Source organism: Corvus hawaiiensis, chromosome 5 (assembly GCF_020740725.1).
Source record: "Corvus hawaiiensis isolate bCorHaw1 chromosome 5, bCorHaw1.pri.cur, whole genome shotgun sequence".
Lineage (NCBI taxonomy): Eukaryota > Metazoa > Chordata > Aves > Passeriformes > Corvidae > Corvus > Corvus hawaiiensis.
In genome coordinates, this window is record NC_063217.1 from 46,280,627 (window position 1) to 46,295,467 (window position 14,841).

Below are 14,841 nucleotides of genomic sequence, written 5' to 3' on the forward strand. Positions count from 1 at the left end.
GTAAACAGAGCCCCTGTTTGCCACCCACTCATTTCAGCCTCTTCTGTCAGAAGCCAACACACAGTTTGTTGGCCATTGATACACCCAAATATCTTCTTATCTCTTCATCTCACCAGCTAGGTGGTCGGGGGTGTGCTTCCCCTCAGGGGAAATGTACCTGTTAAGGCAGTATTTCTTTTGGCTCTGGTTCCAAGCCATAGGCAGAGGGATTAGAGAGTCAGTTTTTAAAAGCTTGTCTTTTTCTCTTACACACGGCAATCATTCCATAGAACCTCATGTGATATGAAACTGAAAGTTGGATTAAAGCATATGTTTGATTCCTGACCAACCTTTCTGGTCAGAAAGGCACCTTGCTTAAGGGAGTGGGCGTACTTATCAGCCAGTGCAGGCTTTAGCAGCCACGTAGTGTAGGCAAATAGTGAGTAATTTCAAAGCAATCCAGGCTTCACCTTCTAGAGGAGAACAGTAAGACCTGTTTTGTGTTTTTGTAGACAACGCAGAGAATTATTTAGCATTGTTCATTTATTTATCAACTTCAAATCTTTAAAGTTTTGACAGATTAATAACTTCCTCCAGGAGTTTTAAATAAACATGATGTATTAACAAACAGACCAAGAGCCTACTTAAATTGTACAAACATATAAAGCAGGCTGCCTTGTCTAATGAAAACCTGATAAGAAAAATATCTTTTAAAAAAAAAAGTTGTGTCTCAATTTCTGAGGAAATAATTTATCTTTTTATATCCACTGGAATAACAGATGAATGGAGTCAATCAGAGTTTAAATAAACCCCAATTATGCTCTGCCTGATAATTCAATTTTATCAACACTGTATATATTTACTTATAGCTTCAATTATTTAATATTGTAAATATGGTGTGTTTTGGCAAACTAGGATTTGGTTTGTCCTTTTTTAATTTCAGCATAACTTCTGTAGATTAATAAATTAAGGAGGAAATATTCCATGCAGAGGGGTTTGGAATCATAGCTTCAGCAAACCTTATTAGTATTGCAGCTTTGCTAGAGTCTCAGCATCAGAGGTTGTATACTTCTGTAAGTTTAATTGGTGTTTAAGAACAAGCTGGATCCATCCAGTCATAGTCACTTAGTTCAATTCATATGCAAAACTGGTGTGGATTTTGGGCCAGATGACCCAATTCTCCACAGCAAAGATTGTTGCTTAGATCAGTTTACTGATGATTTTCAACTCTGATTTTCCAGATGCAGAAACAGGGTTGAAAGACCCACTTGCACGTGTTTACTATTGACAGGGTAGCGGGGTGAGCAAAATGTCACCATTAAACTACTGGTTTACATCCTCCAAATTCGTGCTCTGACATGTAGGCTTCAGCTAGCAAGTAGCTTAGCATTTCTCAGGGGAAAATAAGAAGTGAACTCTCATTCATACCTTCAGCTTAAAACCTCTGAAACTGCTCTGCGGCTCTACAGTGCTGGAGGGCAAGTCATGGCTACTATGGCAGCCGGGGGGGCCAGCAAGACTAGCCCAGCAGAGCTCCTCGATGTGTTTTGCAGGTAACCCAGAGTCCCAGCTCATCCTCCTCCTGAGAGCAGTGCCAGAAGCCCAGTTCCATCCACTCACCTTCAGCAATCTCTGAGTTCAGGCCTTCAATGCATATTAGCTTTGGCTTTATTGGCAGTGTTCTGTTTGCACTGATCGTATAATATAAAACAGTGGCATGGATTTATAAACATCCTCTGAGGAATATTATTAGATTTTGAAATGTCTTAACAGGTTTAAGAGGTGTGTTGCATAGGAGCAGAAACAGAAGGTGCAAACCAAAGAAACAAACAATAGCCAACAAAGCCAATGCTAAACCAAGTGCCAGTAAATATATGGACCAGTTTGTACAGGTAGAAGAGTACAACTGATTCAAGGGGATCCCAAGGGTCATTCAGAAGAACGAAATGTCTTTTCATTTTATTTTTCAGAACAGTTTATCACTTTAATGAAATAAATATCTGTATTTCATGAGTAAATCTACAAGAAAAATGACAGGTAGTACTCGTTCATGATAGATATTGCATTTTTGACCCCACCAAGATCGAATACTTTATATGAAGATATACATTCCTAACACTGAATTGCTTTGAAAATGAAATTATAATTTTTTCTCTTTTTTTAATATAAAAGTTTCCTCTCTTCCATACCTACTGTCATAAATCAGCTACCAAAAAAATCTTAGTTTAGAGGAGACATTTTGTATTTTGAAATCTTTGTTGTAGAAATATTGGAATGCTGTGCCTTTAAAATATATTTTTCAGGCAAACAGTAAAACTCCATGCAATTCATTTTATGCTGAATTCATAGTTCTGCTGTTTAAGCAGTCACACTATGTTTACATCAATATTATGGAAGGAACATGAAGGAAGTGAACATTTCATTCTTTAAAATTATTGCATTAAAACTACAGAAGATACAGAAATAGTACATGTAGGGCTTGAGGTAAGGGCTAAGTAGAGTGTTATTTTGCTACCAGCATTAATTTGAATAATGTTTGGTTTAAGTCTAATAGCTGTGATGCTTTTCTATAGTCAAAACAGCTGGCTTCTATTTTAGTTCAATCTGTTTCATAGAGATGTCTTATTTCTTTTGGAAAAAGAAATTGCAAACTATAGGCACTGAAGCATTTTTAATTACTTAAATCTTCCTTACAATGGAAAGCCTTCAACAATGATTTCTTCCCTTTTTAAAAAACTGTACCTGTTATCACTCAACATACCACTAAAACCATAGTGTTTGTTTTGGTTTATATGTTTCATTTTGGAACAGACTGCATCATTTTTGGAGAGAATTAGCTGAGATATAGGATTATCAGATTGGTTGACAGATTGGACCAAAAGTTCTACAGGGAGCAGTGGGAGAAAACACAGGCATAGCCATTCTACACAAAAATTAACACATCAACAAGGAGCTTAGAGGAATGAGAGATTTCAGAGACATGACAACACACACTTACATCAAGGGGTTTTTTTAGCTGTGTGCTTCCTTTTCAGAGTCTCTGTGGCTTATTTTTTCTGTTGCTGTTTCTATTAGATTCGTCACTTAAAATTCTCTCCAAATGGAATTTCATGAAATCCCAGAAGGCAAGGAGATTGGTAAACCTGCTCTAACTGCTCTAACAATATCATGAAACAGGGTTTGAATTACCAATACACCCGGGAATTCTAATGCAATTATGAGTGTTTACTTACACCATGTGTTTCTCACTGAGCCTCGGCTGTATCAGGATAAACCAAAGGGAGCTAATGTTTTATAGATGGTAAGGCTCTGTTTGTTTTCAGTAGGGCTAAGTCTCCCAAAGCACTCAGACACACTAATTAAAGTAAACTGCAGAGGCCCATAATAAAATATATGTGTTTGGAGACTGTGAGATGAACTCCACTGGCTTATTAAAAGTCAAAAGAAAAATATACATTATTTATGACTTCAAAGGGACACATTGTGAGCTCCAGTTTATTTAAAGGATTAACTAAGCATTGGTTATTGGTGACCATCTGAACAGCTTTCCTTTCACAGTTCATTAGTTATGTCATATATGTGGGAAGTCATAATTTGGGTTTAGATCAAATATTATTAATCAACTAAATTATGGAGGGTACACCAACAATATTAAATGTAATCTTTAGGAAAATAACACTTCACAAATCCACTTTTCTCCAGTTGCCCAATTACATTTCAATACATAAACAAAAATCCAACAGATGTGTGGCAAGTTTTATAGAGCTGCTGATCGCTGGAGTGGTTTTTTTGTCAATAAAAACAACACATTTAAAATACCAAGTGGAATTGGAAGGCCATCAAGGTCTTTGGGATATACCAGAAGTACAAATTCACCTACTATGAGCGCTGTTGTAATTTACCTAAAACATTTAGTTTTAAAAAAAATTACCAGACATGGGGGAATGAGGGGGAACTCAGGGTTTCCAGTGAAAAAGGCACTGGGAGACAGTATTTTCTTTCCCATCTTTGTCAGTAGTGCAGCCTGTGTATTTTTTTCTCATTTTTCTGATAAGTCTACTTACCCAACTTTTACTTATGACTTAAAAGCTGTATGGAAAACATTTGTCCAGGCAAAGGCAAGCAGAAGTACCCCCACACACACTCAAGAGTCTGGGAAGTGATATATTTTTATTATGTTTTTCTGTCTCTCCATCTTTCATGATACATTTAATACAACTCAGATTTTAAGAGTGGAGAAATGAAAAGATTCAGGTTGCTAGCAATAGAGTTTAAATCAAAGATTTCAATAAATTTTGCATGGGCAGATAGGTATGTAGAGTTTGCTGATATTTTAATTAAATTTTCTCTTTAAAAGTGTTGCAGTTTTATTTTTTTACGGAGCTGTTTAAATAACAAACTCAAGTCAAGGTTAGAAAAACACTTATTCTTGTGCTAAGTATTTAATTCACAGGAGTTTTTTTAGGGCTGTTCATATTTTCACTGACAGGAGAGCAAACGAAAATTGCAGTCCCTTTTGTTTTAAATATTATAGGCTGAGGTAGTTTTTTTTTAATATTGCATTGTCATTTTTGGATCAACTAAACAAATATGCCAGTGTTGGTACTACCTCGAGCTTGTAGCTTTGTTTTTCTTATATAAACATTGGGGGGAAGAAGAATGGAGGCAACATGTTCTACAGCCCAAATCAGCATTGTTCTGCTGTTCCACCACTGTACACTGTGAAATCCTAAAATTGATGGAGACTTAGCTATCATTGGTATTTTTCACTCTGTGCATTAGCAAGCAGTCTGGGTTTCTGCAAATAACATCTTCTATAAAATAAAATACTCAGCAGTGGAGGTCTGTTTATTGTTGGTTTCAGTTCAGTCCTTTTGCCCAAGGTACCAACAGGTAGTGGAAGTCACTTAATTTAGAAATAAGTTCTAAAATAGAAAAGCTTTTCCAAAGTGTGTACAAAACTTATGTCCTGCTGAACAACAAAATTCACAAATATAAGTATTATAATAGATTATGTATAATATATAAAATTATATTTATAAAGATAAAAGAACTCTTCCACAGGTCACACAGTCCCATCAGGTACCTGACCCATTTTACAATTACAGAGGAGAGGAAGAACACCTTACAGTGCTGGTTCTCACCTTTTCTGTTTCTGTGATGGGTTTTGCCATACCACCTTTCCCACCCAGCTGACATAACTGAGATTTCCCCAGGCATTTACCAGCCTGAGAAGAGAAAGTGATCATGATTCCAGATCCCAGATTAGGCATTTATGGGTGAGTAACCATTTCAGAAGACCCAACTCACATGCCTTGAGTGGAGGTGTGCCTGACACTTCAGTTCTCCTTCACAGATGATCCTTCCCAGGCTTGTAGGGAGATCTGCATTTCTTGCCAAATGTCTTCTCTTTCTGCATCGTGCATAAACAAATGATCACTCCGTTTTCTCCAGGGTTATATTTTTATGAAATCTTTAGATTTATATGTCCTGTAAAAGCAAGGCTTTGTTTTAGAAACTGACCTACATTTAGAAAAAAAAAGGAGGAGAAAATCCTTTGAAAGGTTTGAAGCTGAAATACAGTAAAAAAAATATTTTTAAATGTTTTTTGCAGCTGAGTCTTGCTCTGTTTTATTCAACTGTTTGGGGAAAAATTATGGTTTAACACAAGACGGTAATTTATCTCAGTCAGTAAACCTAAAGCTTCATCTTTCACATAATTCTATCGTTCATATTTTCTTCAGCATGTAACAGGATTTTGGAGATTGGACTTTAAAGACACCTTTCAAAATATTATGCCAGTTGTTCATCTTCTGCTAAGGATTAGTATACAATTGGAATTATTGTGTTCTTTCCCCCTTTATAGCACTCTAAGTGATGGTGCAAATGACAGGAAAAGCAGTACTAGTAAATTTATGAAGTAAACAATTTACGCACAAACAACATCTCACAGGAAACGACTTTGTGGACCTCACTGTGAACAATACTTCATTCAAGTTAGCTTCTAAACCTCAGGATTTCAGAGTAATGCTGTATATATTTTGAATTAAAGCAATTGACTTGCTAGGATAACTAGAATAAAGGAGAATTGATTCTGATACGCAATATTTTACCGCCTAATAGCGCATAATTTGCGAAGAGAAATTGTAGAATTATGAACAATTAATCTTGAAATGGTCATTGAACTTAGAAACAGCAATACATTTCAGAAGGTGACCTTCAACAGATTAATGAGTGCTCCTGCCCTTTTCTATCTCTGTAGCCTAATTTGTCTGAGGACGGTTGTCTTTGAAGTCAGGTTTAATTTACTGCCTATGAGTCCCTTAATAGATGTCTCCACAGTAGGTATGCTTACATGGAAAATCTTACATGGAACAGGTTCACACCTTACAGATAGAAAATATGCATTATATGTACCCCTACCATAAAATTGATAACTGCAGTGTTAGGAGGTTTGTTTTCTGACGTCCTTAATAGTATGCACAGACAAAAGATCAAGGTCAATAGCTAATAAAAGTGTTTTAAACTGTTAATTGATCATTGAATTGCAATAAAAGTAATCCAATTAGACAGATATCCTCATACATTTGACTTTATGCTTCCCTTTTTGCACCAAGTAGTATAAGCATAGCAAATGCCGGTGGCAGAAAATTGTACCTATTTTTTGGGGATTTTTTTCCAATGTTGCGTTGCATATTTTCCTGCTAGTTTTTACTTTATTTTCATTATGGACTATAGTAGATATGTAAAAGAAGTTTATTAGGAGAAGGCTGTTGAAGACAAAATTATATTGACTTATGAATTTAGTTACTGCTTTAAGAACATAATGTGGCTTTCCTTCGAGCATATAATGTAAAAATACTCTTAGAATTGCTGACTGATTAAATGAATGCAGTGTTAATTTTTTATATTTAAGCAATATGCTTAAATGCTCAAACACAGAGAGGAAAAAATGGTGCTCCTGGGTTCAGCACGCAGGTGGCTGTGAATAGATGCTGTTCAGTGCACATGATAAGGATTCAATTACATAAAATCATTTTTCATCCATTGGAGACAAAAGAATAAACTAGTTCTAACTAGTATATTTTTTACCTATTACACACTCAAATAAGAAATTAGGCTTCTGCTTATAATTAAGGTATTATAAGTAATAAAGAGTAATGATGATTGCTGCTCATGTATGCTAATAAATATGCTGGTGGAACAACACCTGAGCTAATGTCAGGAAGTTTGCCCTGATCACAGAAGCTGAAAAGGAAAAAGTGGTCTTAAGATACAATACTAAAATGAAGATTAAGAATGCTTTCCAAGCTATTATTCACTCTAGATTATTTTATCTGGAAGCTCAATTATAGAACCCAGCAGGAGACTGATTGTAAAGCAGAAAACCTGACTCCACAAAGACACATGGGCAAGCAGACAGCAGGAAAGAGTAAAGCTTATTTGCTTTCCAAATCCAGGAGTTACTGGGAGTATGTAACTATACTCTCACAACAGAGCAAGCCCTCTGCTGAATCAGTAGCTGAAGCCACTTACGCAAACAGAATCTGGCAGAACAGCCCAGCCATGAGAAGTGAAGATTAGCAGAGGTGAGCAACTTTGCCCCTTTCTTCTCTGAGAGCTGACTTGACATGAGAGTACAATCTAGGGAAAGTGAGATTTGGGCAAAATGTTTCAGAGTGGAGCCTGGAAGACTGACTGTTGTATACCTTCTGGGTCACTATTTCCTGTTTGCACAAATATGTTTATATATTGAGCTCTCACTTGTTTATTTGGAGAATGTTTCTTTACCCTTTTCTTTTGTGCAACACCTGTCTGAAAGAGCTTTTGAGTGCTTGCAAATCAGAAAAGAAACAAATTGACTTACAACTTACCAGTTTATTTTTGAGGACCAGAATTAAAAGCATTTCTGTACTTCAGAGCCCAAGTAGCAGAGGTAAGCAATGGCATCTTGACATTAAGTCTAGCTTACTTCAAATGTGTGCTTGTAGATCCCATTCAAGTGAGAAACTTTGCTTGGCTAAAACTGCAGTGATACTCCTGTCCAAAAAGACATCAAAATTTTCAGCTAATCAGGATTTATGCAGGCAGACCTTATCCCTCTAAAGAATGATCAGTAAACATACGAATAGAAATGTGTTTATTTTTCTTAGAGTAAGTCAAAATATGAATAGGAATCTGTGTCACCTTTGAAGATTAGGCTGCAAATACAGGGGCACCTTCTGGCAATTAATAGTAATGCTTCTTACAGAAATAATCAAAGTATTGAGTACTTTTTACTCCTATCTATCCAAATTCAGGCGTTTTTCAGCTTCTAGAAAAACTGATATTTTAAAATAATAAGCACTTTAGGCCTCTAAAATAATAAGCAGCAAAGGCCATTAAAATAATAAGCACAGGCTTTAGAATACAGGAGAGTTCAGTCTAGGCAAAAGATGTCATATCTGGCAAGCATCATCTTGTGTACCTCGTGTAGTTTCTACCACAGTTACATGAAGGAATAGTGTTGAGGCATTCCTGGTATTTGGTGCTGGATACTTCTGGGAGAAACCTGCGTTGCTTAGGCTGTGAAAAACACTCTGCCAGCCTGTGTGTCCTGTGCCTGCACTTTGCACACCTTGTGCATTGTGAAGTCCCACTGGATTCCCCACTGTGCATCCTGCTCAGGGACGAGTTTGTTTATCCAGCCAAAGGCTGTCACAGCAGATGCTTTGTTTTTATTTCTATATGAGAAAACTCTGTCTTTTTCCTAGATAATTTTTGATATTAAGTAGTTGTTGAACTCTGTAATGATTTTCACCTTGCAGATTCATTACATAATTTTCTAGTTATTTTCTCACATTTTCCCACTAATAAGAATGTAAATGGATTTACTTATCTGCAGTGGATTGATACTTCTACAAAATGCCTGGAAGAGGGATTGCTAACTTTGTTGAATTTGTTTTCTTTACCATTAATGATAAACCCTGTCTTTCTTTAAATAGTACAGAGTTTTTTGGTCATTGTTTTGCTGATGATTATTACTTATAGGAGGTATGTTGCCAGCTAAAATCTAAATATTTTGGCATACTGCTTAAGCTTTGCTATTTCTCGGATATAACCATGTACATCTTCTCTAACAATAAGGTCAATGGCAATGCCAAACAGGAGGAGTGAGGGATTGCATCCTGATTAATTCCTAATTTTGCATTCTGGGATCGTTGTGTTCCAATAGAACGGGGTGAATAATTCATTGCGAACAATTGACCACTGTTTGCCTGTTTTTCTAAATGGCCCATGAGCCGATCATGTTTCAACTGAACCATTTCTGTGATCGCATTCACTCCGCACCACTTCATGCTTCCTGTTCTCTAAATCACAGATTCCCAGCATCACTGTTGCCATCTCCCTTCAGAAATGGTTTTATTTACTCTATTTCCTTTCCAGATGCATGTTCCATGTACACTTCCCCCTTCTGATTCACAGACAACAGTAACTAATTATTATTGAATTATTATTATTCTTGAAAAAGTGAGAATAAATGGGCTAGCATGGTGTGTCAAGTGCACTGCCAGGTCTAACAAAGCCGCGTGTCCAAGTTGCCTTTTGAGGTCCCTAGAAGATCTTAGAAAGATCCAGAAGTACCAACCTGTCACAGTTATGTTCATTACCTTTTCTTTCTGTAAGATGATTCTGTCAATTTTAAGTCATATATATTTTTCCTTTTGTACCATCCCAATGAACACAGGATACAATGATGTACCTTGATATAGAGATCAAAAGGACACTTTGCCACAGAAATATTGGTATCTGTTCTTCCTTAGAGCTGGCTACAGACATTATCTATTGAAAAAGCTTATGTTGTTAAAAGATAATCTAAATGTTCATTCAGTGTGTTTGAAAGTTGGCACACAGAAAAGATGTGATTTTGTCATTTTCTTCACTGGTTGAATGATCAAAAAGATTAGAACTCTCTGTAAAAAGAGTTTTGGGGTAACCTTGTCACTACTAGGAGTGTATTTGTTCTAGACCAATTATAGAAATTAATTGTAGAATATATAAGCTGAAATAGAAATTTTACTCTTTTAACTGATATTCATTCCTATCAATGCAAAACCATTCCACAACTCCTTATAATGAATAAATTTCTATAGCTCTTTATCCTTTATCTATTACTACCCAAAACAGAAAATATTTTTATATATATAATGTATATAAAACTGAGAATTGCCATTTCCTCCACTAGAAAGAACCTTTTCCACTCAGTCCTAAGCATATCGTCCTCCCCCACGCTAAGCAAAATTCAGTGGTTTTTACCCTTTCTTGGTCTAGGAGACCTAAATTTCATTCAGTCTTGACATTATTAGAGCTATTTCTAGTGTTTGAATGGGTAACAACTGGAACACACAACCTGTTTTCTTTGAATGTTTATTTCTATAAATTCATACCATGCCAGTCAGCCCAGCTAGTCAGGGATTTAGAGTAAGCAGCCTTTCCTTATGTCACCATGGAGTATAATCCTTAGTATGTATTAAAACTAAACCCATATGTATTTCTCTACATCCATGAAATATTTTGAGTGAGGCTACATCATTTGAGGTCACTGGGGAAAAAAAGACCTAACAAAGAGCTGTTTCTGCACTGTGACAGGAGGAGTTCACAGGCATCTTGGTGAGTTTACCACTACTTTGCCAACAAATCTGGAGAGACAATAGTTTAGGATCTTCAGTATGCGAGGAAGGAGACAAGGTTAAGTTTTGGCTTTTTTCAGCAGTTCTTTCTGGCAGCCATTCATTGCATTTGTGTGGCATTAGAAGGCTGTAGATTAACACACCTTTTGTCATGCTTGTGTACCTTCCATGTGACTGAATATTTGTCAGATTTGCTTCTTTGCAAGCATTTGCTTTGAACTTGTAGATCAGGTGAGAAAACAATTCTGAAAATAGGACCTAAAATCGAAGGACTTCTATGTAAATTTCTCCTATCTTATTCAAAACTGGGGAAGTTTACTAGCAGTGCCTCACTCCACCTGAACTCCAGCTCCAGTTTTGCATCAACTGCAAATTCAAGCAAAACCCTATCCCACAGCAACCCCCTGCATCACAAGCATTCAAGCCATGTAATTTGAGGCCTAAATAAACCTGCCAGTGAAGCCATTTTGCTTTCTTTTCAGAATTTGTAATAAGTGCTGCACACTCTTCCAGTACAACCTCTAACTAGGAATGAAGTATGCTATTTGTGGAGCTACAGTTGAGTGTATTTCTCTGAGAACAGCAACTGCTTTGTTCAGAATGACAAATGCCCAAAGTGCTAAAAATCATGAAGCATCCCTGTGGCTTTCTTGTGGTGTGTAGTCCTTGAAATATGCCATAAAGAGGAGTAACTCATACTACCTCCTTAAAGATGGAGAAGCAGCAGATGGCTAAGTGATTTGATCAGCTTGTCGTGAGAGCTGGAGACAAGGAGTGCCTTGACAAACTTGGCATTCTGTGCCAGAACCTGCGACCGTGCTGCCTAAGTTCACGTGGAGCAAGTTGGTGCACATTTCCTGATACACAGGTGGAAGCACCATGCAGGTATAAACAGTGAAACAACTGTGATTTCTGTTCAGGGACAAGCTTCCTTTTCCTCTTAAAATTTTCCACAAAATAGTTGGATATTTAAAACACCATCCAGTATATCTGGAAATGTGCAAAATGAATAAATGGGCTTATTTTCTCTTCTCCCACTGCTAAATACATAGTTTCCCCAACCATATATTAGGCCATTTCTGAGGTAATACGTATAATTCAGTGACAAATCCACTTCAGCCTTCATAATGCCCTTCGTTTTTACTTCAAAACATTCGCTGACTCCCATGGATTTGTACTATTTAACACCCAGATAAAGGTAAGCTGCCTTTTTTAATAACGATGGATTACATTTTCTCGTTACATGCTCTGATTCAATTGGATTTTTCACTGTGAGCACATATATTCCAGAGAAAACAGTAATGCCAGTGTGAGAATAATTACAGTTATTAGAAACAATGTAAAACAAAAATTAACAGAAATTAAGTTACTGCTTTAAAGGCCTGCTTTTTCCTTCCTTTTGCAGAGTATCTCTAAATTTTTCTTTTCTTGACAAGTATATTATTAGAAACAATAGAGGCAGACTATTTGGTGAGACCTTTTCTACTAGACTGGGGCACTGCGAAAACTCTCTTTCAGAGGTGACTACCAGTGCAGAGGAGAGCTTCCACACCCTTCAGAATAGGGCTGTTCCTTGCTAGTACCCCAAGAGGGATGAAGTCGTGTTGAGATAATACCCCAAACCTCTCTGAAGATGGCAAGCCAAGTCTCTTTAAGGTTGTATTTCTCCAGTGGTTGTATATCTGCAAAAGTTCTGGTAACTTTCTGGCCCTCACAGAAGTTCAGTGCTTAAAGTGAAATTTGCCAAGGGGTTTGGTGTCCACCTAGCTGCATCTAGCGTTGAACAGGCTGCAGTGCTGGGGACTAATGCATCAAAGCATATAATATGCACTATTAATGTTGGAGTACGTCTTTCTTCACTTAGGAAAGCTTTTGACCATATAGATAAGTCCTACTGAAGGAAACAGCAGGTAAATGTATACCAAACTGGGGAGTTGCTGAAAAGCTTTTGCTGAACTGGGGCCTTAGACAGTCATTGCTTCTTCATATGGGCAAAAAATGTCAACCCATTAAAATGTCTGCTTTAAATGGCTTCTCCACTGAAATTCATCCGAGAAGATTTACACACTCTAATATATTTTGAGATGTTCCTCTGGGCAGAATACCGTGCAGCCTGCACACCTGTCCTGCTGGACTGATGATCTCCAGGGGAGAAGAGCTTGTAAAGATCTGGTTATTTGTTTAGCCACCCTGTCTCAGACATATGGAATTATATAACCTTGTTTTTGTAGGATTACTTTGCTAAAATAATATGAATATCACGTTTTTTTCCTCTAAAACATATTACAATATAATGTTGCCGTGAGAGAGAAAAGGGGAAGATGTGCAGCTCCTCCTGTTTCATTTCCTGCTTTCACGGATTGTTGTGTTACTAAAATATTTTTATTACAGAAGAACTTGAAGCAATATACATTGTTTGTCAGAGGATTATTTATAGTCCCTTTAAGCTGAATTTCTGTAATGAAATCCATTTACAGACATTCCAGAGTGCCCTATGGTTACTTGCTTATGCAAATGAAATGTGACCCTTGAAATAAGCCTCTTGCCCTTGCTGTCACCCTCCTTGGCTTCAAAGGTCTACAGACAATCGCTTCTTAAGTGAGTGGGGTTTTTTTATTTGGTTTTGAGTGGGGAAAGAAGAGAATGAAAAAAGAAAAACCCTTCCATTGCATGGTTTTCTTGCAGAGATTCATAGTGGCTGACTTGTTTTGTGAGAGAATGCTCATTTATTTTAGATGTTAATAGGAATCCTTCATTTACAAACATTTTCTTAGATTATACCCTTTTAAAAGTGAGATTCTTATATAACAATTTTGGAAATATTCAAGTGGCTTAAATACCTGGATTTAGGTTTTCTTCCTCAGTTGCACTTCGGATTCCAAATTCAGATATTGGTTTCAAAGTTTGTACTTGTGGGCCCACAGATGTGCTGTTTCAGCCTGACATACCTGCAGAGCTAATTTTACAGTGGCCTGTGAAAAAAAAAGTAGTGAAATTCTGCTCTGTAAAAATGATCTTATTTTATGGCTATGCTTGCAGTAAGCTACACTGATAAAAATGACTGAATATGTAAAAATACATGTAATACAGAAAAGATATGAAGATCCAGATATTTCAGAGATGTAGAGAGGACAACTTTTAACAAAATTTAGTTATTCTACACCTTTAATTATTATCATCTTCTGTCAGAAAATTCAAGAGAACAGGCCATACCACAATAATAAGGGCTACATTTACAGTTGATTGCAGGTCCCAAGTCGCTGCATTACTTGTATTTCATATGTTTCTGTAATCACTGGCATCATGTTAAAATTTAGCATGCAACATCATGACACTGACAGTAGTAGTTTTATGATACTTTTTTAAAAATATTCCTGATTGTTCACGACCTCTTAAATTAAGCAAAAGTCATAAAAATAATGAAAGATTCTCACTGCAAAGAGTTCTGTATGGATAGAAAGATTAAGGGAAATGTACCTTGAGATGGTTAGTTATGCTCTTTTCAAAGAGGAAAATTTCAACAAAAGCCAGAGGCAAAACCAGCTCTTTCTCATTTTGATGTATGACCTCTGTAAATAAAAGAAACTGACTTCAAATGAACCAGGATGTCCACAACAATGGTATCTCAGCTATAGGAATTGTCAGGAGCATAGTAGACTTCCTTATCACCAGTCTAGTTTCTTTCTAAGCTTCATTGTAAGTGGAAGTTGATTACCTGGAGTTACAGTCCACTTATGGCAATTGTGGATATCTCATTTACTTCAGCATTATCAGAATAGCAGTGCATGAGAGTATAGACAGCTTTTGCTGGATCTTATTATTTATAGGTGATTCCAGCTGGTTTTTATTACAAAATATTTGTATCTTAAGGCCACATTGAGAATAAGTTGACAGCCATGACCCCACATAATCCTGAGGCCTTTTGCGGTAAGTGGTGCTCCAAAAAAAATGTGAGGCAACAGCTGAGATTATGTAAATACAGGACTGCAGCCCTGCATACATTTTATAACCTGTGCAAGAACGTGGGGGAGAGTAACTCTCATAACTCCATGGACTCGGAGCTTTTTACCTCATCCTGGGCTTCCTGCAATCAGCACAATAGTTCAGTGCCATTGTCCATGGAGCAGAATGGAGCTCCAGGTTCCAGTATTCCCAATTCTTCTGTGTTCTGCAAGTGTCAGCAAAATGGGGC